General features: G+C 45.1%; 1 protein-coding gene across 2 annotated transcripts in view; it reads left to right on the plus strand.

Annotated features, from left to right (window-relative positions):
• Positions 1 to 4,883: 4,883 nt before the first annotated feature.
• SULF1 (sulfatase 1) overlaps positions 4,884 to 14,447 on the plus strand; it is a 185,334-nt gene continuing 175,770 nt past the window's right edge. For both annotated transcript variants that reach the window (XM_068237475.1, XM_068237477.1), the window contains exon 1: positions 4,884 to 5,287. The gene's annotated coding sequence lies outside the window, so the exon portion shown is untranslated. The remainder of the gene's footprint in view (positions 5,288 to 14,447) is intronic.

Raw genomic sequence — 14,447 nt, forward strand, 5'->3', positions numbered from 1 at the left:
AGAAACGAAACTACAAGAAAACAGCACATGGGAGCGATGGGAAGAGGCGGTAATGGACACTACCTGCTCTGGCCACTCTCCCGGATCAGGTAGTATATTTTTTTTTTTACTTCTGTGACTGGCTCGGGTTCTCTTTAAAGCAAACCGGAAGCCAGGAAACTTGTTTCAGGTTATATACTCACCTATGTAGAGGTAAGGGTCTCGATTCAATAAAGCCTTCCTGGTCCACTCTCCATCCCCTCCTTCCAACAATGTCCCCCATTTAAATTCTACGCCTTTGGGGCTCCTCAGAAGGCTTTGGAAGCATTCCCGTTCCTGGGTGCTTCCAAAGACAGGCGCATTTGTACTGTGTAGGCATGAGCCCAGACTCGCACATGCGCAGTATAGATCCTCTCATCTTTCGGAAGTGCTCAGGGGCGTGAACACGTCTAAAGACTGGGCCAAAGACGCATTTAACCAAGCTGGTTGAAGGACTTCATTATGGGGACAGTGGTGGAAACAGGGCATGGAGAGTGGACTGGGAAGGCTCTATGGCAGTGTTTCTCAAAACCTATCCTGTGATTCCCAACAGAGCATGTTTTGCAGGCAACCTCACCTATGCACATGTGGGGTGATTAGTAGCTCAGCTACATGGAATCCACCTAGCTGAGACACTAAGTACCCCACCTGTACATAGGTGAGGTTGTCTGTAAAACATGCACCATTGGGGAGTCATAAGGACAGGTTTAAGAAATACTGCTTTATGGGATCTTATGCCTTCCCACTACATAAATGGGTATAGCTATTTTTTCTGGCATCCTTCATGTTTACTTTAAGACCTTTTTAGTAAATTGTAAAATGTAAAAAAAAAATTCATTCAGTAATAGAGTACTTTTGATTGATTTAATTTGTGAACATCGATTGAGAATATCTGATCACATCTTTATGTGGGTAGTGTAGGGTTCAGCAGAGCCTGATTGCTTTCCTTAAAGTGGAACTGAAGATACAAATGGGCTCGATTCACAAAGCGGTGCTAACCCAGTTAGAGACTTTAGGAGTGATAACCATTGCACCACGCTGGTGAAAAGCCAGTTTAGGCGTGATAAGTTTAGGCGTGATAAGTTTAGGCGTGATAAGTTTAGATAAGTTTAGATCACGTGCAACGTCCTGTGCGCAAAGCAGCGCCATTAAACTCTATACGAAGTGCACCAGACTTTGCTAGCGCAAAACTTTTGATCAGCTGTGCACTGTGGTGCTAACCCAGTTGGTGCTATAGTTATCGCGCCTAAACTTATCACACCTAAACTTATCATGCCTAAACTTATCACACCTAAACTTATCATGCCTAAACTTATCACACCTAAACTTATCATGCCTAAACTGAGTTTAGGCGTGATAAAGGGCTTTTCACCAGCGTGCTAACTGTTAGCACCGCTTTGTGAATGAAGCCCATTGTTTAACTTACCTGGGGCTTCTGCAAGCCCCCAGCAGCTGTCCTGTCCCGCGCCGTTCTCCACGAGTCTCCGTTCTCCCGCCGCCGCTCCGTTCCGTACCTCGACTTGTAAGTTGAGGCCAGCGCAGCCCTGCCAAGCATATCCTTTCGCGAAGAAAGGATGCGTGTGGCCAGAGCCGCGCAGGCGCAGTGGCCCGGCGGCGAAACCAAAAGTAGCTGGCCGCGGGAGAACGGAGGCTCGTCGAGGAGCGGCGCGGGACAGGACGGCTGCTGGGGGCTTGGGGAAGCCCCAGGTAAGTGAAACAATGTGTTTCATTTGTATCTACAGTTCCGCTTTAATGTTTTGTACTGCATCCAGCCATACAATGCTTTTTTCGGCAGTATTCAATAGTCAGTTAGATTTTTGTTAAAATCTGAGGGCTATTGAGTAATATGCAGTGTTAAAATGATCTCTATTTAGAGATTAATTTTTTAGTAAATATCAGTTGTTCCCGTACTGGACTGACACAGTATGCGTATGCAGGGGCAGACCTATCATGAAGCCACCTGGATCATGCCACAAAATCTAAGGGGCGGTGTTTGCATAAACAGTTTGGGTCCCCTGGCTCCGCCTCCTCTCTGCTCTCCCACTCGCCTTCCTGGCACACACATTACCTTCCTCATCCATGTATTATTATTATTATTATTTATTGTATTTATAAAGCGCCAACATATTACGCAGCGCTGAACATTAATTTAGGTTACAGACAATATTTAGGGGTGACATACAGCAATATGACAATACAGGAATACAAGAAAACCAGATCACGCAGCACAGTAGGAGTACCAGGTAATGCTTAGTCAGTCACTGGATGGAGCATGGAGATTAGGCAAGTTAGGTTCACTCAGATGCATAGCATGGGTTCACAGTAATGGAGGTGCATGATCAGGTAGGACACAAAAGGAGGAGGACCCTGCCCAAAGGCTAACAATCTAGAGGGAGAGGTAAGGACACGAACGGTAGGGGGCCAGAGTTCAGCTGTAGGTGGTCACTTGTGAGGGGTAGTAGGCCAGAGTGGAAAGGTGAGTTTTGAGGGCTTTCTTGAAGATGTTGAAGGAGGGGGCTGCCCTAATGGGTGGAGGTAGGGAGTTCCATAGTGTTGGAGCAGCTCTTGAGAAGTCCTGGAGGCGTGCATGGGACTGGGTGATGCGGGGGGTGGTTAGGCAAAGTTCATTGGAAGAGCGGAGTGAGCGGCTAGGTGTGTACCTCTGAGTAAGATCGGAAATGTAGGTTGGACAGGTTTTGTGGACAGATTGTATCCCTAAGCCCCCGTTCACACTTGCGTTTTGGCATGCAAACGGACTGGATCTGGATCGTATCAGGACCTGATCCGGATTAGAACCGTACAGTTCCGATCCGGATCCGATCCGGTCCGTTTGCATCAGGACTGCTTCAGGCTGCCATCCAGATCCGTGGGGAAAAAAAAATACCTTACAATTTGTTGGGGTCTGCAGAAGGTGCACCTGGTGCACCTGTAGAATCAGGTCCTCCGCTGTAGGCCTCACCTCCACCTCCCGACATACTGCCAAAACAGCTCCAGCATGTGTGTCACTGCTGCTCCACTCCAGACATGCTGGGCCCATGTGTCCCCATCCGAAATGGCCGCTATAAATACGCATAGGTAGTGGGGTAGAACGTCCGGTGTTGTCTCCAGTGTGTTCTGTGCTTCCGTTTCCCATTGGTTTTCTATATCCGGATGGTGCAGTCAGGCTCAGGTCCGGCTCCGGTCCGGGTGCCTGGGCCGGATGAGCCGGACCAAAAAATAGCGCATGTTGGAAAAGTGTCCGGCCAGTCGGGCTCCGTACTGTACAGAACGGACGCGTGTGAACGTCCGCATAGCCTTTGCATTGCTATGCGGAATATACGTTCCGTTTGTACAGTATACGGTCCGGATCCGATCAGGCGGATCCGGACAGGGAACGCTAATGTGAACCGGGCCTTAATCCCCATCCTTATTCGACTGGTGGCACCTGCCCTTCCCTATGAATCCATAAGCAGGTGAGGTGTCGATATATGCCTGGAGGCACGCTAAGGTAAAACCCCATCACCAGCGAGAGATCACCATTTCCAGTCAGAGAGGAAGCTTTGGCATGTGACCAATCAGGTTTTGGTGCAGGCACCAGACTGGCCAATGGCAACCGCCCGCTGCTTCTTTTGCTAACTGGTGCCAATGCTCTAGTGGGCTGGACCACAGCACTGTCATTAGGCCAATCACTGAACTCGATCAGTAGCAGTGACATGCATCTGATAGGTTACTGCTACTGATTGAGTGCAGTGATTGTCCCAGTTAGCAAAAATAGCAGCGGGTGGCTTTGATTGGCTGGTCAGCTGCAAACACCCCCGCCTGATTGGTCTTCCCCTCTGACTGGCCATGGTGATCTCTATTTGGTGACAGGGTTTATATGGTGGATATAGTAAGTCTATGGTAAGTCTAGACTCTAGACCCGCCCTGTGTATGTGGCAGATTTTGCTAAAGAGTTACCGCTACATAACCAAATCAATTACCTCCATCTGTTTCTGCAGGAAAAAGAATCATCACTATCTACCAGTGGCCCATCTTCCCCTGGCTGAAGATTCTTCAGGATATTTTTCCCCTTATTTTCGGATTGCACAATGCAATAATCATAATGTTGTAATCATTGTATTTACTAAAAGCTTAAAGGATCTTAAAACCCCCCATAACTCTAAGAATTTTGTTATTGATTGGTCAATAGGAAAAAAAATCTGTTCGGGGATCAACCAAGCAAGAATTTCATTCATAAAGTAGCATGAAAATTTGCCTCAGTAGCCGTTCCCTAACTTTGAAGAAACTAAAAACAAAAAAGGAGCCCTGACACTGATTGAAAGGCAGCGATTCAATTGGGCTCATCTAGGATCCCAGGACATCCCTGTTTAGCCCGCACACATCACTAAAAGCATTCAAGTCTTTATTGTTGCTGGAACATGCTGCAAAGGGAATGGAGACAATAGCAGACAGCAGGATTCCATGTACCAACACATGGCCCATGCCTACAAGTTCACAGTTCAACTAATTGAACAGAATAGAGAGGGGGGTTCTTCTATGGCTTCTATTGAAATAAACTGATTCTCTGATCTTCAAAAAAAAAAAAAAAGTTTAATCCTTCCCAACAGCAAAGATGAAACCTACATAAAATAACTGTACACATGCCCACTGCATAATTCATGTCTGATGGGCTGGGGGGAACTGCAGGACATCTCAGTGCACTTTCCCTGCATCATGTAAACATACAGTACTTTCATTTTCCCCAGGAATGCCTGGAGTAGTAACCCATTCATCTGCCAGGGGAGGAGGTGGGAGTTAGTTAGTGCTGCTGATGTGTATCCCACTGTGAGGGTCCTAGTGGTCCCAGGGGAATGCAAGGGGGTTTGCTGTGAGAATTAACACAACTGGTCATCAGATGTGATCACACCCTCTCTACCTTCCCCAGCACACACAGCACCTCCCACTTGCACTCTTTTTATAGAGCTCCCCTCTCCAAATCTCAGGTTACTTGGGTAAGAGTTTGCAGACCTGCAGTCTTGAGTCTTTTTTTTTTTCCTCCTCCTCTGCCTACGAGCTTTTGAAGAGACATCCAGCCACAGCAATTGGATTGGGCAGCCTTTCTTGACACAGGACTGTGCTGAGTGCTGCGGGACGTGTTTCAACAGATGGTTGGGGTTAGTGTGTGTCATCGCGTTGGAGTGGGGATTAGAGGAGGAAGGCTGCGTTGCCGGAGCTGTGTGGTCTTCTTCTGCGAGTGATCTGCCCGGGAGAGGAGCTGGGAGAGACATCGGGGAGACTCTTGTCCCTTCAGGTAAACTGGTGAAATGTACTTGGGAGTATTCAGCGAGCTGGTGTGCAAAGAATGCTGCTCTCCGCATAGTTGTCAGGGGCTGCTGTCTTATCAATGCTGTTATTGTGCCTGATAGATAACACTGAGCCTATGCTTAGAAACGGGATGCTTGTCTGCTTCTTCCACAAGTGACAAAACTCCTGCTCCAGAAATAATTCCACCAAACTTCATAAGCAACCACTAGCTGCTTTAGAAATACCTGCTGATTATAGATACTTGCTGCTTTTTTATTGATACTGGTTGCTTTATAAATACTTGCTGCTTTAGATGCTTACTTGCTGCTTTATAAATATTTGCTGCTTTATAGATATTTGCTGCTTTATAGATACTTGCTGCTTTTGATACTCACTTGCTGCTTTTTGGATACTTGCTGCTTTATAAACACTTGCTGCTTTATAGATACTTGCTGCTTTAGATACTCACTTGCTGCTTAATGGATACTTGCTGCTTTGGATACTTACTTGCTGCTCTATGCATACTTGCTGCTTTACAAATAATCACTTGTTGTTTTTTTGTTTTGTTTTGTTTTGTTTTTTGTTTTTTTAATAATCACATGCTGCTTTATAAATACTTGATGTTTTATATATTCTCACCTATTGCTTGCTGTTTTATAAATTCTTACTGATTGCTTTATTGCTGTGTTGCAAATCCTCGCTTGCTGATTTATAAATATTTGTTGTTTTAGAAATGGTCATTGATCATTTATTTATTTATTTATTTATATAGCGCCAACATCTTCCGTAGCGCTGTACATAGTACAAAACAAATAGTGCGGAGCATAGATACATGAAAGGTTCAAAACACTGTACAATCAGAACATCCAGGAATACAAATACTGACAATGTTGATTAGTGGTTTGAGACATCACTAGTACTGGTGCATGTTCATGTGATAAATTACATCAGAATAAGAAACACTAGGAGGAAGTCCCTGCCCCGCAGTCTGCTTTATAAATGTGAGTTGCTTTATGAATAATGACTTTCTGCTTCATAAATACTCTCTCGGATTTATAAATACTCCAGTTGACACAGGTGCTTGCCAGGTTTCTAAGCGACACATTTAAATGTCCCTGGTGTGATTCCCCATTCGTTGCAATGTGCCAGTTCACGAGAGATGTTTTATGGCGTTATAATTGATGGCGTGCTAGTAAATGTGGCATGCACTGTTTGGGGGCCCTTTACTGGGGAAAAAAGTGATAAGCCACATTAACGCGCATTAACACATGCAGACATGCGCAAGCATTGGGTGTCTATTGTCTATTTTTTTTTCTCTAAATGTGAGTGTGAAATGGTCAGCAGAAACTCAGTATTATGATCTACAGCAACCTGCTAGTGCCTAAGGAATGACTTGGCTAATTTAGGTTCTGCCCATTCCATGTTGGTTAGCAGTGGTGAGATCTTGGTCCATATGCAATACATTTTTTCTCCTAAGTTTTCTCTCAGGTGACATTTTTACACATTATCAACATAATGCCTTTTAAACCACCAGCAAGCAAGAACATACTCAAAATATGTTTGATAGTATTTTTTCACCCTCTTTTTTATACTTTTTTCAGTGCAGAAAAGGTATTTTATAGAGAAGATAAAAAAATATCTCCTAGGTCCTTGGAGAAAACTCAGGGGAAAACGTTAATTGCATACTGGCCTTTATGTTGTCCATAAACATTGCAAACGGGACAGTCAGTGTTTCAGTAAATTTCTTGATAGAATTGACTGAAGACTGAGTGTGAATTAAAATGTGTATGTTCAGTTCAATGCAGTTCAATGACCATGTTGAGATTTTGTTAAAAGTGATATGATCGGAATGGGTCATGATATTCCAATCCATTTTGATTAAATGGCTGTGCTTATTATGTGTGGTTTAGCTGGATGTGTAGGTAGTTGGATTACATCAGCTGTATAGAAAATGATCTTAACAGCCTAAATTTCCCAAACCTGTCCTTGTGATTCCCCAACAGAGCATGTTTTGCAGACAACCTCATCTAGGCGCAGGTGGGGTACCGGTAATTGGTGTCTCAGCTAGGTGGATTCCATGTAGCTGAAGCACTAATTACCACACCTGTGTATTGGTGAAAGTTGCCTGCATAAAAGGCACCGTTGGGGAGTCACAAGGACAGGTTTGAGAAACACTGGCCTAAGATATTGCCACATACATGGCCAGCATTGGAGCAACGCAACTGGTTGTGATAAAAAGGTCATGGACCCACAGTAAGCTGGGACATACTATGGTATAAAAACAAGGAACACCAAGAGCCCCAATAGTGTAATATGTACTGGTAAATGGTTACTAGATAGAGTAAATATTAATACGCACAAACCAGGGTTACCATTAGGCAACCACTGTAAAGGCAGGTGGGGAGATTTTCTTTTCCTGACCCCACTCAGGAATAAGAAGTCGCTTTCTTTAGATGAAAAAAAGGGGTTCAACCCTCCACCCAGGGTGGACTCGATATTATGCAGGAGAACAGAGGTGCCTGGCTCTTCTACTGACCACATATGCTATTGCTCCGTTGTTATTGCCTGATGAAGCGGGATCAAACCTGTAAAACGCGTTGCATATTTGGAGTTCATAAATAAAATATATTGACTGTCTTTACTACAGTCGTTCTGTGTCTACTTGGAGGAGGTAAGTCTACCGCTACCTCCTCTATTTACCAAGAATTTGGTTTTTAAGCTCATTTAGCTTCCTTTTATCCTCTTGGCGCCTCTGTTCTTCTGCATAATACTACGGTATGTCCTCCCAGTGCTATGAGAGAAAGGTGCTTCAGAAATGTTCTTGTAATGACATCTTGCAGTTATGAAGAGGAAAATAGGTAAAATATTAGATGACAGTGTGTAGAAAAGTACAGCTTTTACAAAGCCTAGTTATCCATTATCATTGGCATCATAGATCAGCTGTGTGAGATAGTGCAACTGAATAACAATGTACACCACGGAGGTCCACTATCTACATGCTTGAACTCTACAGGGCAGACTAGCCGTGATTTGTATTTTTTATTATTTTATTTATTATTTTTTTTATCTACAAGACATTATTGCGTTTCCATTGAAGTACTTGCCACCAAGAGCTTATTCTCTTAGCTTTTAAAGCTCACTACATTTCCAGCTTATTCTTCAGTAACAAAGTGTGCCCAGGGATGATGTCCTATGAGTTACTGGCATTGTGGGCACTGTGCATAAATATACCCAGGCTAGCTACTAACAGTCCACAAGCTTTGACTGGCAACCGTTGTATATTATATTTAGGAACTAGAACACAGCTCCCTGGGATAAAGTTTGCCTCTTGCGTTATATTTAGTCCTAAGCGTGCAAGACTTCTTAACCCCTAGCCAACCGCTCCACGCAGATTGACGTGAACGCGGTGGCAGCCCCAGGACCACTACACGCCAATTGGCGTAAAGTCCTGGGGCGGGGTTTTGCAGGAGATTGGGCGCGCCGATGCACACGCATCTCTGCTTGAATGACAGAACTCCGCTTCGTCATCAGTATCCCAGCGGCGGTCGCCGCTAGGAGACTATTAGATGGCGAAACTGCCGTCTATTTATTCTGTACAGTGCTGCGATCTACAGTAGCGATGTACTGGGGACAGACGTGTGACACAGCTGTCCCTTTGGGCGACAGGGAAGTGATCCGCTGTCATAGGCTGACAGCCGATCGTGCTGATGGGGGGAGGGAGGGAGGGATAAGAAAAATAAAAAAAATAGCATATTTAATACAAAATAAAAGAAATAAATATTTCTTTAAAAAAATATATAAACGTCCTGGCCACCATCAGAAAGCTCTGCTGGTGGGCAGAAAAGGTGGTGGTGGTGGGGTTGGGGAATCACTTGTGTACTGAGTTGTGCGGCCCTGCAGCAAACCCTTAAAGCTGCAGTGGCCTTAATTGTAAAACCATAATGAATTGTATGTGTAGTGCAGTTGTTATCTGTACAAAATAACTTATCTGGGCTATTCAACCAATATAGTCCTGTTTTCTGAAGTGCTTAAACAGCCAAGAAACAGTGAGAGACAGCTTGAGAAAAGGTTTTACTGCAGGAAGGTTCAAGGGGTCATAATTTCTGCTTTGTTTTATGGCTTAAAAGACAGAGTGTGGTTTAAAACTGTAACTGTGACAGTATGATGCAATGTTATAAAAAAAAATGCTATATAACTGAAAATAAAAATATGATACTTTTTTTTGCTGCTAATGTTCTATTCACTATCTGTACTACACATACAATTCATTATATCATACGTTTTTTTTTCACTTCAGGTTTGCTTTAAAGCATGCTGTACTGGGGTTTTAACCCAGGCAGGTCTGTTAATAGTTAAAGGAACCCCATGCATAATTTAATCTGAAAGCATCATTTTTTTATTTTAGTGACTATCACATGTGTGTAATGTTTCCTTAGAAGACTTTCTAGGAAGTACCTTTGTACAGCGTATACCAAACTACTGTAAATACTGCTGTAATTTACTTCTAACTGACACCACATGTGCAGAGAACAGGCTGCAAGATTCAGAAACCCCACTGAATTCATTGCAAGGGTGTGGAATACTTCATCAAGAGAGCGAGATATGTACATTATGCCGTATGGGCATTCATGGGATTCATTACTGACACTGGCACACGGTTTTGTGCTTAAAGTCAAAAACCTTTTATGTATTTTGGATAGTGTCGATGGATTTAAAAACTCAGGATGTCTTGGTTTTCTGTGGTCCCAGTTGGAGACAGTTCTCAATACGTTCTTTAAAGGATATCTGAGGCGATGCAATAAATCTATTTTTACTTACCTGGGGCTTGTTCTATTCCCTAGAAGTCACATGTGTCCCTCGCTGCAGCCCTGGTCTTCTCCCGGGTCCTGGTGGCAGCCTGTGGAGGACTGCCGACCCCAAATGGGTCTGCGCCTTCTGTGCATGTGCGGGAGTGTGCCCGTGCTGTGCCCACGTCATCGGGAGCATACTGTACCTGTGCAGTAGTACACACCCCCGCGCATGCGCAGAAAGCATCAACCTATCAAGGTTCAGGGATCCTTCACAGGCTGCCACCGGGATCTAGGAGAACATCGAAGTTGCCGCAAGGGACACTTCTAGGGGCTGGAAGAAGCCCCAGATAAGTAAAAATAGATTTATTGCATTGCATCAGCTATACTTTAAAGCGTACCTGAAGAGTCATGTGTATGTACAATCCCAGACCTGTATAAAACTAAGCTGTGGGTTTTTTTTAACTGTAGGGGTTAAGAATTAAGGGCTGTAAATTACACTTTCTCTGCAGTTGGACTGTAGTGTAACTCTCACTGATAACTAGTTAGCGGTCATAAAACTCCTGTGTGGCTTAGAAACACTTCTGAGTGCAGGGAATACATAAAAAGTTCAGTATTTTAAGATGTATCTGTATGGGAGCTGTAAAACATTCTAAAAGACTGTTATCATTTACTTGAAACAATAAAAACTTTGTACTTAGATTTTTAGCTTTTAAATATCAAGTACGACTATGGGATTTCTGGAAAGTTCTATTTAAGATAGAGCTGAGGCCTCTTGCACACTGCAAGAAATTCAGATTCAGATTCCGCTTTTTAATCAGTTTTTACCTCCGATCAGTGGCGTACCTAGGGCATTTGACACCCGGTGCTGGGTATTATAAGACACCCCCCCCCCCCCCCCCCAAAAAAAAGGTGAAGGGGCAAAAAATGGGAGGAGCTATAACATGCGGCGCGCGAAGTGCGCCGCGGCAAAAAAAATGGGCGTGGCCATGATCGGATGAGGGCGGAGCTAACTGTAATTTGACGTGAACCCGGGTGAAAATACACGTAATGTGTGCAGATTTGCCCAGAGAATACGTTCAATCATTCAATCATGTCTGCAGATTTGCCCAGAGAATACGTTCAATCATGTCGGCAGATTTGCCCAGAAAATACATGCAATCATGTCGGCAGATTTGCCCAGAGAATACGTTCAATCATGTCGGCAGATTTGCCCAGAGAATACGTTCAATCATGTCGGCAGATTTGCCCAGAGAATACGTTCAATCATGTCGGCAGATTTGCCCAGAGAATACGTTCAATCATGTCGGCAGATTTGCCCAGAGAATACGTTCAATCATGTCGGCAGATTTTCCCAGAGAATACGTTCAATCATGTCTGCAGATTTGCCCAGAAAATACATGCAATCATGTCGGCAGATTTGCCCAGAAAATACATGCAATCATGTCGGCAGATTTGCCCAGAAAATGCATGCAATCATGTCGGCAGATTTGCCCAGAGAATACGTTCAATCATGTCGGCAGATTTTCCCAGAGAATACGTTCAATCATGTCGGCAGATTTTCCCAGAGAATACGTTCAATCATGTCGGCAGATTTTCCCAGAGAATACGTTCAATCATGTCTGCAGATTTGCCCAGAAAATACATGCAATCATGTCGGCAGATTTGCCCAGAAAATACATGCAATCATGTCGGCAGATTTGCCCAGAGAATACGTTCAATCATGTCGGCAGATTTGCCCAGAAAATACATGCAATCGTGTGGCAGACCTGTCCAGAAAACACTTCAATCGTGTAGCAGACCTGGCCAGAACATAAATGCTACCCCTGGCTGCTAATATAAATTAAAAAGAAAAAAAAAACCATTTACTCACCTGCAGCAGAGCTCCTGTTCCGGCCTCCGTCCAGTGCGCAGCTCCCACGATCCTCTGCAGCCAGCAACTCCCAAAGTCTCCAGAGCAGGGCTTCGGACATTTTACTATAGCCCTGCTCTGCCGCTGCGGTGAACTGATACGGCGTCTATTAGATGCCGAAAGTCAGTTCACGCTGGGGGGTGCTTGGAGAATTTTAAGGGGTGCTTCAGCACCCTAAGCACACCCCCCCCCCCCCGCCACTGCCCCCAGTATAGGTAGCTAGCAGTTGCCCCCAGTATAGGTAGCTAGTTGCCCCCAGTGAAGGTAGTATAGTTGCCCCAATATAGCTAGTATAGTTGCCCCCAGGATAGGCAGCATAGCTGCTGCCCCCAATGTAGGTAGTGTTGCTGCCCCCAGTGTAGTTTGTATAGTGGCCCCCGTAGAGCTTCCCTCCAGTATAGCTAGTATAGTGGCCCCCATAGTTGCCCCAGTATAGCTAGTATAGTGGCCCACAGTTTAGATAGTATAGTTGCCTCCATTGTAGCTGGTATGGTGCCCCCCCCCCCCAGTATAGGTAATATAGTGGCCCCCATAGATGCCCCCAGTGTAGCTAGTATAGTGCCCTGTGCCCCCCCCCCCCCCCGTTTAGCTGCCTCCAGTATAGTGGCCCCCAGCTGCCAGCTAGTATAGTGGCCCCCAGTTTAGGTAGTATAGTTCCCCCCCTCCCCCCCCCCCCCCCCCGTGTAGCTAGAAGGAGGGGTGACAGCAGGGATAGCGGCGGGGAGGGGGAAATATCCCCCCCTCCCTCACCTGGGTCCCCTCCTTCTGCCTCTCTTCTCCCCCAAAAATGCGGGCAGCGGGCCGGTGGCAGTGGGCAGCGAGCAGGCGAGCGCGGAGTATACTCACGTTACTTCCGCGTATCAGCCTGGAACGCTGCGTCGCCGTCACGTGCCTCTACTGCGCCTCCAATGATTGGAGGCGCAGAAGAGGAACGTGACGGTGACGCAGCGTTCCAGGCTGATACGCGGAAGTAACGTGAGTATACTCCGCGCTCGCCTGCTCGCTGCCCACTGCCACCGGCCTGCTGCCCGCATTTTTGGGGGGAGAAGAGAGGCAGAAGGAGGGGACCCAGGTGAGGGAGGGGGGGATATTTCCCCCTCCCCGCCGCTATCCCTGCTGTCACCCCTCCTCCTAGCGCTGCTCTTCCCCTCCTTAGTCAGGTGTAGGGGGGTCGTGGCGACACCCCCCTGGCTGACTGGTACCCGGTGCGCCCCGCCCCCCTGCGCCCTTAGGTAGGAACGCCACTGCCTCCGATTCAGATTCAGATTTGCAGTGTGCAGGGAGCAAACTGCAAATCTGAATCTGAATCGGAAGTAAAAACAGATTAAAAAGCGGAATCTGAATCTGAATTGCTTGCAGGTACATTTGTTTAACTCATCAGTTTATTTTCAGTTCAGGTGTGCTTTAAAGCAAATCTGATTTAAAACCCACTAAAAATAAATGGGGCATTACATGCATAAGAAGAAGCAGAAATGCTTAGCTCTAATTTCACTCTTGCTTCCTTTCAATAGATGATTTCTGCTGTTTTTCTACTAGCATGGGAGCTGCCATTTTGCTAGTGATGTCTGTTTTATGAACAGAACAGGGAGAATTCACCCAGCCTTAGTGCGTACACACACTTACGTGGTATACTGAGCATTCCCAGATGTTTTAAACGCATTTAAAGAGAAACTCCAACCTAGAATTGAACTTTATCCCAGTCAGTAGCTGATACCCCCTTTTACATGAGAAATAGAATGCTTTTCACAAACAGACCATCAGGGGGCGCTGTATGACTGATTTTGTGCTGAAACCCCTCCCACAAGAAGCTCTGAGTACCGCGGTACTCTGGGCAAACTGCCACAATGTAACAATGTTCACAGACAGGAATTAGCTATTTACAGCTGTCTCTAACAGCCAAAACAGCTAGGAGCAGCTACATAACCTGCCCACAGTAAAAATGTCACCATGTAATAAATGTCAGAATGTAAATCGGGGAGAGGAAAGATTTTACAATGAGCAAACACTGACTAAATAATTTATACATAATTATGGTAAAAAATGAAGCACTTTTTTTACTACATTATTTTCACTGGAGTTCCTCTTTAAACTGACAACCCATGTTTATCAATAGGTGTGCTCACATTTAAATGGGTTTATTGCATGTTGATAAAAACGGCCTGTTTTTCTTTTACTATAGCAGCTCTGAAAAATTGTGGATGATCTTGGTAGTAAAAACACGCATGGTGTGGAGAACATTGCGCCAAAGCGTTCCCCTTTTTTACTCAGCACAAGTGTGCGTCCAGCCGTAAGCCAGATGCAATGTTGAACATAAACATTGGTGTGAATGCCATCATTAAATGCCATCTCTTAATTTTCTCTGGCATTTCCGTCTTTTTCTTAGTGATGGGTCAACAGAAAAACTCCATCATCTAACGCCAGTATAAACCCAGCACAAGTCTGGTATCTGGAGCACGTAAAGTGAGTCT

Source organism: Hyperolius riggenbachi, chromosome 5 (genome assembly GCF_040937935.1).
Source record: "Hyperolius riggenbachi isolate aHypRig1 chromosome 5, aHypRig1.pri, whole genome shotgun sequence".
NCBI lineage: Eukaryota > Metazoa > Chordata > Amphibia > Anura > Hyperoliidae > Hyperolius > Hyperolius riggenbachi.